Source organism: Syngnathoides biaculeatus, chromosome 15 (assembly GCF_019802595.1).
Source record: "Syngnathoides biaculeatus isolate LvHL_M chromosome 15, ASM1980259v1, whole genome shotgun sequence".
Taxonomy (NCBI): domain Eukaryota; kingdom Metazoa; phylum Chordata; class Actinopteri; order Syngnathiformes; family Syngnathidae; genus Syngnathoides; species Syngnathoides biaculeatus.
In genome coordinates this window covers 23,081,074-23,096,558 of record NC_084654.1, presented here as the reverse complement: position 1 = coordinate 23,096,558, position 15,485 = coordinate 23,081,074, and the positions used below count along the sequence as shown (strand labels likewise).

Here is a 15,485-nt window from a genome sequence, read left to right as displayed (position 1 = left end):
GAGGCATTTTCTATTTAATACAGAGCACCGAAAAAAGGGAACGCGACAGCAGGGAAAATCAGAAAAAAAAAAAAAAAAAATCAGATTAAATCTCGTCACGAGAAAATCGATTTTTAATTATTATTATTATTATTTTTTTTTTAAACGATCCGTAAACACTTCCTTGTGATAAGAGCGACCCGACAAATTAAGATTTGCAAGATACGACTTATATGTTTTGCTTTGACTTGGAAACAAAAACAATCTTAAATTCGGCAGATAGTGAAATATTCTTCCGCCAAAAGAATTAAATTAAATTTCATAAAATAAAAGCTTCGAGCTGGTTTATGACACACAAAAAAAATCTGATTAAATCTTGTCACGAGAGAATCGATTTTTAATTTTTTTTTTTTTTTTTTAAACGATCCGTAAACACTTCCTTGTGATAAGAGCGACCTGACAAATTAAGATTTTCAAGATACGACTTATTTGTTTTGCTTTGACTTGCAAACAAAAACAATCTAAAATTCGGCAGATGGTGAAATATTCTTCCGCCAAAAGAATGAAATTAAATTTCATAAAATAAAAGCTTCGAGCTGGTTGATGACACACACAAAAAAAAAAAAGAAAAATGACGTGCTGCTTATTTGAAACATAACTCCCATTACAGTCTGCTAGCGTAACGCGAACACGTAACGGGGGAACGCCATAAACGGGCGAACAAATAGCAGCTACTTGGCGATAACGGATGTGTGGACACAAAAAGTGCAGCAATACTGAGACAGATGATATCATATTTCATGGTATGCTATTTATCCTTTGCGAAAAGTGGCTGATATCACTACTGCTTAACGAGTCAGTAGTTGTGAAACTCTTCTCTGTTTGTGTCTACATGACTGTGTTATATCGACCCCTGGTGGTTGGTGGTCGAGTCGTACACCGCAAAAGAACCAGGAATGAATTAAACAAAGCACAAAGTGTTTCAATTTTTACATTTTATTTATATAACTATTATATTGTTGTAGACTAAACTGTTTTATTACATATTATATAGTGCCATTTCCCCCCCAAAAAGTGTTCAAATATCTCTTGTGCTATTCCTTAGCCCGTCTTCAGCATTTTCCATTATGAGTTAGCGCGAAGCTAGCGTAGGTATTCCTCAGGGAAAGCTGTAGCAGATGTTTTTTTTTTTTTTTTTTTTTTAATTTAGTGTGACCGTAAACTTCAACTTGGAGCGGCGTTAAACAGTTTGAAGCCTCTTTTGGGCAGAATTGTTCAGTATTTTTCCAGAAAGAACTGAAATGAGTTGAATTAATTTGTTTAAATAAGTGTGCGCTCGCAGGTCAAAGCAAAAAAAAAAAAAAAAAAAAAAAGAAAAAAAATTAATAATAATTTTGGGACGACTTCTGTCCTGAAAAAGTCACTTGTATCTAAAGATACTACAGTATACATTGTTTCATAATAAATTCAAATAAAGGTCACCCTTTTAATAGATGCCTCACACCATCTGCACTTTAGTAAATAAAGACCCCTCAGTAATAAAGCATGCATATATATATATATATTTTTTGTTTTGTTTTTGTTTTGTTTGTTTTTTAAACTTGCTTAAATAACTAAATGAGGTAACCAAAATATTAGGGGAACCACACACACACACACACAAACACGCGCGTCATCGTTTTCAGCCCCACATCCTCTTGCGCCCCCATCGAAGCCCGCGAGCGGGTTAATAGATCACACAGCTGCGGTCCGGAACCGCTGCGCCGTGAACACGCAAGACGCAACGCGCGCCAGCCAGCGTCACCGCGACGACTCCGCCTCGACCTTTCCAGTCGTCCGTTTCGCTCTGACCGCAAAGTCTTTTTTGGTCCCCCCCGCCCCCTCTCGAGCAGAGCCCCGCTCCCAGCCCGGCCCGGCCCTCCTGCCTTCCAGCGCGCACTTTTCGTGCAGCCTTCGGAGTCCACATCGCAGACAGACGCTAACGCCGCCGCTTGCCAGGAAAAAGACGGACGGGCGCGAAAGAAGTTGCGCGCGGCTTCTAAAGTTAGCGTAGCACGGGAGTAGCCACAGCTGTCGGTTGGCGTGACACGATGATATTGCGCGGGCGAGCTAACGACGGGTCTTCGTGAGCAAGACGAAAGCAAAATCAAAACAATAAGTAGATAACGTCAACAGTCATCCGAGTCAGCAGCGTTGCGTTGGCCTTTGTGCGAAAGAGAGCCGCCTCCCGGCTACATCTGAGCTTCTTTATACAGTTGCATAACTCCACTTCCATCAATGTAATAAAGTGCATTAAAAGATATAGCACTCCTTAATCAGTGATTATTAAAATCATTTGTGTTGTATTGTTTTGACCTAATGTAAGTGAAAACTGAGCGTCTTTTAGGGACAAAAAGCGTTAATATTCAGTCGCTGTGACTTGACGCCCGCGTATGCGCCCGCGCACTCGCAAATCTGCACAGTCGAGCACGAAAAATCACGTGCGTAAAATTTGTTATGAGCAGAAATACATAGACATTGAAAGACGTCGCTAATTTTGTGTAGTCTTGACCAATGTCCCCTCTAAGCTGCGCAACTGCGCAATTGCGCACACTCAGTGCACATGAAAACTGATCCAGTGCGGTGAACCACAGCCTTTTTTTTTTTTTTTTTTTTTTTTTTTTTTTTGGTGAAACACTACTTCCTAGTTTACTGCACACCGCCCCCCTCCGCTCTTAAAGGGGTACACTCACAATTGCAAACAGAACACACACCGGCAACTTTATATCTGCGGGCATGACTGACCCCACCCGTACATTTTTCAAATGCGAGCGACGGAATATTGTTTTACTTGTTTTGAGAACAACTTTTGTTTTTATGGTTTCCTCACGTAGACCTTTCAAATTAAAGTTCTTTATTGATGAAAGGAAAGAAGGGAGGGAGGAGTGAAGGATGGAAGGAAGAAAGGATGAATGAATTCAAGAAGTATAAATGGAGTAAACACACGCACACATATCGTCACAGTTGGGTAGAAATTTCATCTCACAGTATTGGTCAATTTCATAATTTTTCACAAATTGATACAATTGGTCTGTCCCGCATCTGTTATTTTTACGCATTATTAACCAATACGAACAATTTGATTAACTCTCTCGAACGCCTCAACTTGAGTCCTCCTTGAGTCGTAAAACACGTGATGTCACCTCGAGAATCAACGTTGACGAGTTTATACTTTGTACAAAAATAAAATAAAATGGAGAGCGAGAACACTTAAGTGCAGAAAGAATCGGGTCAGCCACGAAGGTCCGTGAGCAGTGAGCATTTATTTTATCGCAGCCCTCGCGTCTCTGCCCGACAGCGACGATACATAAGGTCGCATATTCACATGATCCATAAGACATGCTTTAATTACGCCCGTGTTATATATGAATAACCGTTTGGCGTGGCCAGCTAGCATAAACGCGCACGCGCACACTCCCACAACGCTTGCAGGTGTTGGGATTAAAAATTAAAAAAAACTTTCAGAAAAATTCCACCTCAGACAACAATCACCTGCCTGTCCCGGAACGTGTTTGTGCGTCATAAAAACAAAATAAATGTGAGCATAAAGTAACAAACACACGCGAGACCACAGACGATCTGAGAGAGCCGTGACCTCACAGCGTGACTTACTCACACAACGCACACAATGAGTCTACTTTGGAATATTCACAAGCAAGACTGCACGTAGTTAAGGCGCTTTTGCCGGCCACTTCTAAGAGCATTTCCCGCAAACACGAGCCCGGTTAAGTCCAACTTAGCCTCAAAATGAAAAAAATGAATAAATGAAAAAAAAAAAAAAAAAAAAAAAAAAAAAAAAAAAAAAAATCGGTAGACGTGGTGACTTGCTCTAATCGCAGTTTGTTGTGTCTGCGGGCGTCAAGAGTGGCCTTCCGGGAGAGGTCGCGCTGACGACCGGTTTCCCACTCAGCGGGAACGACGGACGGTTTCAGTTTTGAGTTTACTTTCGAGACCAAACGCGGAGAATTAAATGACGCCGTGCCTTTAAAACGGCGGTACCGCTTTGGCTTACGCTATCTTAATGCTAACACACGAGGCAAAACATCGTAACGTAACGAATCGGATCTGCGTTGCAATGTTTGAACGGGTTACGCTATGGTATTTGAACACAGATGGTGCAGCAACACATGTAATCAGGCAAAACCAAAATACTTCAAGGATGCAGAAAACAATGACTGCTATTACACAAACTATTGAATTGTTTTTACGTTATATAGAGAGCTATTTTTGTTATTCACGACATTTTGTATTTTTTTTTTTTTATTAGGGGGAGGTTGGGTCGCCAATCGGTATGTCCTCTCAATAGGGAAAATGATTTGCGATTAAAAAAAAAAAGACTCATGTTCAAAGGATTTTGAGTCGAGAGGATGGCCATAGAACAATATTAAAGTCATATCGCAAAGCACCGCCGTTACACCAAAAGCTGTGAACGAGAAAAGCAAAAAGGTGGAAGCGCTTCAGCGAGGAATTTACTTCGAAAGCAAACCGACCCACATAAGCAGACTCTGTCCCCAACACTTATCCAGATATCGTGTACGTATACGGACTGTTGTTTTGTGCGTTGGCCTCATCGAAAGTCTTCCTGCGTGCACATTTCGCGCTCATGTATCACTGCTCAGAAGTCAACGACTGAATGATGGAGCGGAATTTCCGGCCTAAAAGCCACGACTTTTTTTCAACACGCTTTCAACCCTGCGATTTATGCGGCGATGCGGCTAATTTGTGCATTTTTTCCTAACGGCCGCAAGGGGGCACTCGAGCGGAAAAGGTAAGAATGAGACCGGTGGAATACGTGTGCTGAGGAAGTGACTTTTACTGGCCCCGTTAGCGGTGCGCTAGCACGTTGTTGCTTTGGTACGCGACGATATTTACCGGCAAGTTTTATGTTAACCGGCCCTGTTAGCGCTAGAGCGGCGCTTGGATTAGCGCTAGCGTTAAACTCTTTCTGTGTAGCGTCTTTCTTTGTAAATATCTCGTGTTTCAAGGTGGGTTTCAATGCGGCTACTTGCGGCTTTTACACAACTGCGGCGTACGTATGTACCAAACGGTATTTCCTTTACAATTGTACCGGGTGAGGCTTATAACCAGGTGCGCCCTGTAGGCCGGGAATTATGGTATTCATCTGCCACACATGTACACGTACACCCGAGGATAAATTCAACACTCATCAGCTGACAACTTGAATGTGTGCTGGCATTTAATAGGAAATAGACGTGTGTGAGAAAAAAAAAAATGGGGGGGGGGCGGAGCTGCTAAATATTGTGGGAAACTGCCACCGACACCACTCCCATTCAAGTCCGGCTCCTTTTACAAAAGGTACTCAGTGAAGGAGGGACCCTCTCTCGTTCTTGCGCCCCCCTCCCCCCAGTGGAGTGGAGAAGACGTGGACTTGCAGCGGGGAGGGAGGGGGTGGAAAGGAATGCTGTAGACAGCGGGAGGATTTAGATAAGATGGAAGGTCTGACGTTTTCCCCACATAGTTCCGGCAGTGCACATGTACGCCGGACTGCGGACGCGAACGTCCTCCCGCCTTGTAATTGCACTCATCACACGTCGTCCACGGCGAAGAACGGCTGGAGCGGATTCGCACACCATCGCGCTAGACTTCTGAAACGGCGTCCCGGGTCCACGCAAGTCCGACTTCCCCAGAATCGGGTTCAAAAGACGAGCGAACCCTGGACAGAAACCACCTCTGAAGAGTCTCCGCTCCTCATTCCAAAACATTTCACCTGCAAGCGATAAGACTGGAAGTCCAAACAAAAACATTCCCCTCAAAAGTAGGCCAAGTGTCTCCGTTTTGAAACAAAAAAAATTGTTCCTGAACTTTTTGTTCCAGAGGGATTTCGAATCAGACGCGTTCAACGCGGGGGCACTTCATCACTGAAAAAGGTCCTCGGATAATGAGATGTTACCAAAAACCACCAAAGAGGTGGCGGACTAAGATGTGCTAAGTTCCATGAACCTTGAGTTCTCAGAACTGGAAAGCCCAAAGAAAACCGCCCCTTCTGAAGTAGGCTCAGAAACTTAAACCCCCCGCCCCCCCTGAAAAAAAAAACCTGGTACTTCAGTGAAGGGAAAAGCGTTTCAACCAGATGAGTTTTACGCAGGAAACTGCAAAAACTGCTGTAAAGTAAAATCTGGATTTGACGTGGGACGATGTAAAATTTAATCACGCCAAAATTCGCAGATCAATCTTCATTCTTGCCACTTGCAGTTCCCGGAAATTAAAAACGTTCCCTTCGGATATGTGAAAACCTCGAACCTAATCGCGGTGGTCGTCGTCCCGATCACGCCCGGAACTAAATTACACCCGGACCAGAATTTACTGCGCATTTTCAAACCACTGAACGGGCGGATTTAAGGATTACGTGTCCTTTTTAAAGATGACTAAAGGCTTTTTTTTTTTTTTTTTTTTTTTTTTTTTTAAAAAAAGGAACTGCGGACACCTCGGAAAACTTCACGACTGTAATTTGGAAGCTCTGCCGCGCGCTTAATTGGCACTTTCGCAGAAAAACGAAGCGTTTCTCGCGCCGAGTTGATTATTTTCAGATAAAAAAAAAAAAAAAGAGAACTTGTGTATTTTATTTTGTTTTTCTGCCATCTTCAACGCACTCATCAGAGGGCCGCGTCACACATTGGTTACCACCGACGGGCATTTTTCTCGGAAGCTCGCTTTGTGTGGAGACGCAAAGGTGACTACCGCAGTTTCGAAATCTTGGTGTTGGCTAAAGGAGGACCAGGGTGTGAATCTTAAAGATAACAACGAAAAAGTAGTCGTAAAAAAAGAAGGCAAACAGTCTTAAACTGCCACACTGGAACCGGAACTGAAGAGATGACGCTTGTCAGCTGTCAGTCCTTACACCGTTTTTTTTTTTTTTTTTGTTTTTTTTTTTTTTTTTTTTTTTTTTTTACATCGGATGGTCTTCCTGACACAACTCCTCTTGCGGTCAAGCAATTAAATAGCTTGAGAACAAATTCACGTTTTGAAAAAGGGCCCAAAAAACAGTTGGAGTCGCCTAAGACTATGACGTTCGGGGATGATATTGTGATCTGCGGTGAAAGCAGGGAACAGGCGGAGGAACGATTAGAAAGACGGAGGCAAGGGATCAAGATTAGCCGGGGTAAATCCGGTGGGGGAAGACTGAGGGCTGGTGGGGGAAGAGTGAAGCTCCAGGGAGAAGAGATGGCGAGGGTGGAGGACTTCAAATACTTGGGGTCAACAAGAGCAATGGAGAGTGTAGTGAGGAAGTGAAGAAACGGGTCCAAGCCGGGTGGAACAGTTGGCGGAAGGTGTCTGGTGTTCTATGTGACAGAAGAGTCTCCGGGCAACGTCTACAAAACGGTGGTGAGGCCGGCAATGATGGACGGATTAGAGACGCTGGGACTGAAGAGACAACAGGAAGCGGAACTGGAGGTGGCGGAAATGAAGATGTTGAGGTTCTCGCTCGGAGTGAGCAGGTTGGATAGGATAGGAAATGAGCTCATTAGAGCAGTTCCCAAAGTGGGGTCCACGGACCCCCAGGGGGTGGAAAAACGTCTTTCCAGGGGGTCCGCCAACAATTTGAGAACCAGTCAAACAGCACCTTTTGGTCGGAGGGGTTGGAACTGTTCCTAAAAGCCTATGTTCCCTTCGTTACTACGTACAAGTGATAGGCGGGGTTTTCAACTCTATTAGATGTGAAGACGAAAAAACGAAATCGTCTGGAAGTTAATCATGATGTGAGGATTTCCCTTTCCAGTGTTGAACCACATTTGATTTATTGTGCAAAAATAGAAAAAGCAAGAGCACGTGAGCCACTAAAAATTGAGCATTTCTTTGGACCAGAATGGCGTAGCTGTGTCCGCCACTACATTATTGCCGAAAGTTGAGGTTTGGGTGTCCGGGAGCTTTTTGAACGACTCACTGGGGGTCCCGGCCCAGGTTGACTTTGGGAACCACCGCATTAGAGGGACAGCCAAAGTTGGATGTTTTGGAAACAAGGTTCGAGAGAGCAGACTTCGATGGTTTTGACGTGTCCAGAGGCGACAGAGTGAGGAAATTGCTCGGAGGATGGTAAGGATGGAGCTACCAAGGAAGAGAGAGCGAGAGGAGGACCAAAGAAAAGGTTGACGGATGTTGTGAGGGAGGACAGGAGGACTGTCGGTCTTAGAGAGGAAGATGCACGAGATGACACGCTGTGGCGACCCCTAATCGGGACAAGCTGAAAGGAAAGGAAGAAGAAGAAGATCTAACAGTCGAAAGTAGTTCGGTTCCATACATTTAAATGCCGTAGCCGTAGGAACTGGAACAGCGACAACACGTCCACGTTCTTTTTCAACTTAAGAGATTTTTTGTCATTTTAGTCATTTTGAAGACGCGAGGACGGACGACGTGGGAATTGTCCCGGCCAAGTATTTACCGACTGCGTGGTCAAAGCCGCGCAGTAATGCGGTAAGCAGAAACCAGCAAATATACGTCACATTCCAGCTCGTTCGCGCTCTCGCCGTAGCGAGCAGACGCGACGGTTCAAGCGGATTCTTTTAGAATTCTTTGTTGGTCTGAGCAAACTGTGGTGAGAGGTGGAAAAAAAAAACGTGAGCATTTAAAATATGTCTGAACTTTGACCTCTTGGCTGTGGTTCCTTTTTAGACAATACGTCCAAAAAGGACGGTGAGATGACACTACCGTGATAAAATGCAGTAGGACGGTTGACGAAGGGAGTAAACCCCTCTCTCCTCATTGCGGAATACCCTTAAAACACAAAACACGCAGTCCAGTGTTGATCCGACTTTTAAAATGTATCGTTCACTGCCATTGACGGCTATAGAAGTCAAACATCCGCGTGACCCCGGAAGGGTGACGGGGAAATAGATCTGAATTTGAACGACTCGTGTCGGCGACTTCGCACCGTTCGATTTATCAGAAGTGAGCGTTCAACTTCCCGCAAACAAACCCGCGATCATGCAAAACAAACTTTTTCATCCATCCATCCATTTTCTTTGCCGCTTACCCTCACTCGGGTCGCGGGGAGTGCTGGAGCCAACCCCGGCTGTCAACGGGGAGGAGGCGGGGCACACCCTGAACCGGTTGTCAGCCAATCACACGGGAGACAAACAAACAATCACATTCACAATCAGAGTGTCCAAATAATGTTGCATGTTTTTGGGGATGTGGGAAGAAACCGGAGAAAGCCCACGCAGGCACCGGTCACTCAAAAGAGTCCACCGGCAGTTTTTTCACTTTCCTGGTCCGATTCGTACAGAGAGGAACGTTCCGGAACGGCCCTCGCAGATTAGAGGGCGTCCGAGTGGCAATTATACTTTCCCCGGGTGACTCTTTGCTCTCCGCCTTCGCCCTTTCATTTGCCGTCCCTCCGCCGCCGCCGCCTCGTTCAAATGCCAAGAATTCCGGAAAGCGCGGCGGGCGACGAGTCGGGACGCGTCCCCCCCCCCCCCCGTCCTTAAAGAGAACCGCGTCGCCCTCCGCACTTGCGCGCCTCCTTCAAACGGGCGACCATGCGTGAAGCGCCCTCGTCGAGCTCGGTTTCTAGGAAAACCGCCGCAGAACTGATGACCAAAGTTTTTCCCGGGAGAGGTTGTCTCCAAAAGGATCATGCATGTGAAGATTCTTTTATTGTTTAGCATTAAAAAAAAAACAATAATGATATTTTTCTTGGGGAATGTGAAACGAAGTACAAAATATTAGCGGGCAGTTTGATCATGTATATGCTCAGTAGCCTATAAGAAAAGTGGGGGGGGGGGGGGGACTGTGCCATAATTCAGAATTTTGGAGACATTTGGTCATAACGTACTCCACATATGACCCGAGAACTGTTTTGAATTCAGAAAATAAAACGCGCATATAAACCTTCTTGGATGAACCCAGGCGAGAAGCAAAATTCTGCCTGCAAACGGTGTGAAAACTGGAATTAAAAGCAAAAAAAAAAAAAAAGAAAAAGAAAAGGAGGAGGGGGGAAAAAAAAGGTCAAAAATCACCTCCCTATTAAAATCCATCTTTTTCGGGGAAGCGAGCGCGGCCGAAAGAATCCCGGATCCCTCGCTAGTGCCGTGCACTTCCTGGAAAGACCCCGCCTCCTTTGCATTCCAACTCCCTGTCAAAACACGGCGCTCTGATTCCAAACCGGCTGCCGGGGGGGTGAAAAAAGCCCGTCGGCGGGGGCTCGTTGGCCAAAGAAGAAGAAGAAGAAGAAGAAGAAGAAGGAGGAGGAGGAGGAGAAAGCCTCGTTCTCAGGAAGAGGCGACGGTTACGTAACACAAGCACTCGCACACATGGAACCGGAGTCATTAAGAGCCATTGTCCGCAGTCACGTGTACAAAACTAGCGTCCTTAAAGGGCCAGCTCACCCTTAAAACGTCCACCGATAAGCAGAAATCAACGCGATCATTTTCCGGTGCAGTAATTCGACGTAGCGGAACATTCAATTTTACACCAGAAGCTTGAAAACGTGCCAACTGCGATGGTGACAGTGAGCCCATGTTGTTTATTTAATAGACCCGTTCACGTGGATGTTTTAAGTATTAAAAATAAAAACACATATTTCAGATTATTAGCGGGGGAACCTACCCTCCGTTATTTGCCGAAACAGTCACTGATTTGCCGATTTTTTTGCGTATTAGGTCAAAAAAGCTCAAAAGGTTTTGCTTAACGCTATCTGGTGGCAACATCTTAGCACCAACGTAAACAATTTGAAGTGAGTTGAGGAGCGTCACTGAGAAAAGTAGTCATTTGCCTCCATTTTGCAACATTCTGTAGCGCTTGGTGTCTGTGACTTGTGAATCGGATCTGTTTTATTGTACGCACTTATTAATTCTGGATATAGCTATGAAACATGCTAGGTGACTAGCGCCTCACTCATTTTTAGCTTAGCGCGCTACCTTGGCTCAAGAGTCCCTCGGATTCAGTTTGAATTACAAAGCAGTCACTTGGTGGATTTTTAAAATGTTGTGTTGCGAGCTCAAATTCGAGTCCCAAGACAGTTTCAGCTAGCTCAGCTCGGGTGAAGCAAAAAATGTAGCAGTTCTGGCACTGTTATGCCCTCGCATGTAGGCTAGGAGAGTGACAGACGCACTTTTAGACCTTTGTTGACAAGAAAAAACTGTAAACAGCACAAAAATACAAAATCTGGACACGACCCAGCAGCTGCTGGAGGCCACAGCTCACGCAGACCGACTCCTGCTCGTGATGTCATTCACTACACCACGCCCACAAAAGGCACAAATCCAGAAAATATTAAAAAAACAATACAAAACACCAGTGTATATTTTTTTTCCACACTACATAATATTTTTTTTAATACTAAAGTCTTCAATAAGCAGAGAAAAATGAACAAATTTTGATCAGCGTGGGTTCCCCCTAAAAAAAAAAAATTAAATTAGGGGAAAAAATTCAAATGGAAAAAAAAAAATTTGCACACAAAAAAAAAACAATACAAAACACCAGTGTATATTTTTTTCTACACTACATAATCTTTTTTTAAATACTGAAAATTCCTCAATAAGCATGGAAAAATAAACAAATTTTGATCAGTGTGGGTTCCCCCTAAAACAAAGGGGGAAAAAATGGGGGGGAAAAAATTCAAATGGAAAAAAAAAAAAAATCTGCACACAAAAAAAAAAACAATACAAAATACCGGTGTATATATTTTTTTCTACACTACATATTTAAAAAAAAAAAAAATGCTTAAAAATGCCTTCAATAAACAGGGAAAAAAGAAAAAATTTTGATCAGCATGGGTTCCCCTTAAAAAAAAATGGGCGGAAAAAATTCAAATGGAAAAAAAATTATGCACAAAAAAAACAATACAAAACACCAGTGTATGTATTTTTTTCTACACTACATAATTTTTTTAAATACTAAAAAGTCTTCAATAAACAGGGAAAAATTCTGATCAACATGGGTTCCCCTAAAAAAAGGAAAAAAAAATTCAAATTGAAAAAAAAAAAAAATCTGCAAAGCCACCAAAGTCCGAGTATGCGTTTTTCCGCTGTGAACTTATTTTACATAACAAAGACATCAACCTGTTGGCTGCGAGCCATCTGAGAGGTGTAAAACACCAGAGGAGGAGGAAAGGAAGGTTGATGGGGGCGGGGGGGGGGGGTTCCGGGGTCATAGGTCGAATGCCTGTGGAGCAAAAAATGCCAGGAATCCTAATTGTGTTATTGCTCCTGCGCAAACATTCGTCCCGCCTGTCGCGGCGCAGGCGGCCCCCGCGTCCTGTCAAACTATCGAGCGGCGCAAGCGTTTTTCCACGGCCGCCGTCGCCAACTGGGCGATCGTCCCCCGTGCGCTGGCTCCGCTCGCGGGAGAACCGGCGCCAGCGCACATCTGGCGGCCGCCCTCCCCGCCTCCTCCCGCAGCTGGACGGCCGTCAGGAGGCAGCGACGAGAGGACGCGGCGGCGGCCTCCGGCGCTCGCCACGTCGCCGCGGGAAGGGGAAGGAAAAGGACGACCGCGGGGCTGCGAGGAGGAAGACGCCGGAAAACTACCGTAATTTCCGACCTACGGAGCGCACCTGATTATAAGCCTCACCGAGTACATTTGTAAAGGAAATACCGTTTGGTACGTACATAGGCCGCACCTGTGTAAAAGCCGCAAGTGCCCACATTAAAACACGAGATATTTACAAAAAGAGTTTTCAAAGTTTTAAAATCTCAGCTTAGTTTAACATATCAACAACGGGTAGCACTAAAAAAAAAATGTTAAAAAAACGGTAAAAAAAAAAAATGGCAGCACAGCATGAACTAATCAATTGCCGACTTCAGTCTGGCGAGTTTCCCAAAGCTCTTAAAGTACCCGTCTCAAATCTCCCATTCATCGCCAAGATTCTCGAGAAAGTTATTTTTCAACCAACCCCGCAATTTCTTGAATTTAAATGGACTTTTAGACAAATTTCAAATCAGGTTTCCGAACTCATCACGGTACAGAATCTGCGGGTCACCAACCATATAAGGCGCCCGCGTGGTATGTTCTAAAAATACTACAGGCCACAAATCGTTACGATTATTTGTGCGTTAAATTCTGAATCTGACTCGCTTATGTGAATTAAAATTTCAAAATACCTGTAATGTCATTTACTACAATAAATTAAAATAAAAATATTTTATGCACGCGTAATGAACTGAGTCTGAAGTCTGCCGCAAACAAGTCACGTCGCCCTTCGTATGATCGGTGCTCACGAAGTAGCCCAAAGCCTCAAAAACGCTGTTGAGCCCCGTGCTAAATGATATAAGGTTGAATACTGACTCAGGAAAGGTGTCGATTTTGGTTTTGTTGGACCTCAGCGTGGCTTTTGATACGGTAGATAATTTAAAAATAAAAAAAAAACATAAATCACCGAGGTGCGGTGGTAGCACAGCAGCAACCGCTAACGTGGCGCTCACAGGGCCGGTTAAAAAAAAAACATACCTAAATCACTGAGACATGGCGGTAACACAGCAGCAACACGCTAGCGCGGTGCTAACAGGGTTGGTTTAAAAAAAAAAAAACATTCCGGTAAAAGTCACTTCCTCGGAACATACATTCCACCGGTCTCACTGTTGCCTTTTCCGCTCGAGTGCCCCCTTGCGGCCTTTCGGACAAGAAAATGCACAAATTAGCCCCATGGGTCACAGGGTTGAAAGCGTATTAAAAAAGTCGGAAATTACAGTAAGTAGAACAACAAAATTTTTACGCCCCCCCCCCCCCCAACAATGTTTACTTCATCCAACGCGATAGCTTGTCACTGAATCAATATTGTAATATACAAGATGGCGACGGTTTCATTTATAAAAATGACTGATTTCAAAATATCAAGTTTCGGCGATATTTTAAGTGAGTAAAATAGAGAGAAGAGATTTGGGCCGAATCAATTCGATTTACTTGCTAAAATAAAATTGCTCGCCCTCGCCGGTCGCGTCGCGCATTTTGCGGCGTGCGTCGCGATTACGCCCGACCATCGGGGGATCGTTCACCTGACACGTGAAAAAAAAAAAAAAAAACAAGGAAAAAATGTAGAAGAAGAAGAAGCGCAGACCAGGAAAGGTCGAAGAAGAAGAAGGCGGCGAGGCGCAGTCGCGTCGGGGGAGGGGAAGTGAGGAGCGGCCCCGTCCAGACGACATCACAAAGTCACCTGACAACATTTCTCATCATGTTTCCAGCTGTTACATCAGCCGAGACCACCACACAAAAATACGCACACCTCCCTGTCACCACGTCCATATTTGGAGACATCACGGCTGGCCATTATTCGCGCGAACGACAGGTGTTGCCGTGCGCCCTCCGACGCGCAGGAAGTGGACGCTCTCCCGCTAGCACATGACCATGACTCACTTCTAATTCTTCTTCACTGTTTCCAGATTTTTTGGTCCCGTTCTCATTCAAATCCGAAGTCTCTCTCTCTCTCTTCCTCTCGATCGCCCTCGTAGACAACAAACAAGAGCGCCTTTTCGGAAAGCGCGCAGGAAATCAGACGCGCAACTTTTTAGGGCAGCGCGCTGAACACAGCCAAGGGTCGTCCGACAAAGTCTGAACGATCCGCCGCTTCCTGGTCTCGTGAAGGACCAGCAAAAAAACGGGCTTGCTAACGGGCTCCGGCACATCGCGCGCGAAAACGACGGAGACAATTTCGTACGACAGCGAAGATGAAAATCAAGTTTTGCGTTCTCACCACCTGGCGGGGTTAAGAAAATTCGATTACGTCAAGGTCGGGGGTGGCCGCGGGCGTCTTCGGCCCACCAAACGAGACTTACCGTAATTTCCGGCCTATAAACCTTGACTTTTTTTTCCACACGCCTTCAACCCTGCGGTTTATGCGGTGATGCGGCTAATTTGTGCAGCTTTGCTAACGGCCGCAAGGGGGCACTCGAGCGGAAAAGTAAGAGTGAGATCGGTGGAATATATGTGTAGAGGATGTGACTTTTGCCAGTATGTTTTTTTTTAACAGGCCCTGTTCGCGCCGTGCTAGCGATTAGCACTGTGTTACTGCCACGTCTCAGTGTTTTAGGTATGTTTTTTTAACCGGCCCTGTTAGCGCCATGCTAGCGGTTAGCGCCGCACTAGAGATTAGCGCTGTGCTACTATCACGTCTCAGTGATTTAGGTGTGTTTTTGTTTGGTTTTTTAAACCGGCTCTCTTAGTTCTGAGCGACCGTCTTGCTACAGGGTAGCTGTCACGGCTGTTTAATTTCTTTTACTGGCGTGTTTTTTTTTTGTTTTGTTTTTTTAACCAGCCCTGTAACGTGCTACCGTGTTGTTGCTATTTTAAGCTAAGCTATTAAAACTTTGAAAACGCTTTCTGTTCACAGTCTTTGTAAACATTTTGCGTTTCAATGTGGGCACTTGCGGGTTTTACACAGCTGCGGCTAGTGCATGTACCAAATGGTATTTCCTTTACAAATGTACTGGGTGAGGCTTATAATCAGGTGCGCTCTGTAGGCCGGAAATTACGGTAAGTAAACGATCGGGGGGAAAAAAATGACAGTTTGCGACCAA

The 15,485-nt window shown here is 44.8% G+C and overlaps 1 protein-coding gene across 2 annotated transcripts in view; it reads right to left on the bottom strand.

Moving 5' to 3' along the window:
* fndc3ba (fibronectin type III domain containing 3Ba) overlaps window positions 1-15,485 on the bottom strand; it is an 89,753-nt gene that overhangs the window by 57,076 nt on the left and 17,192 nt on the right. The gene's annotated exons all lie outside the window — the stretch shown is intronic.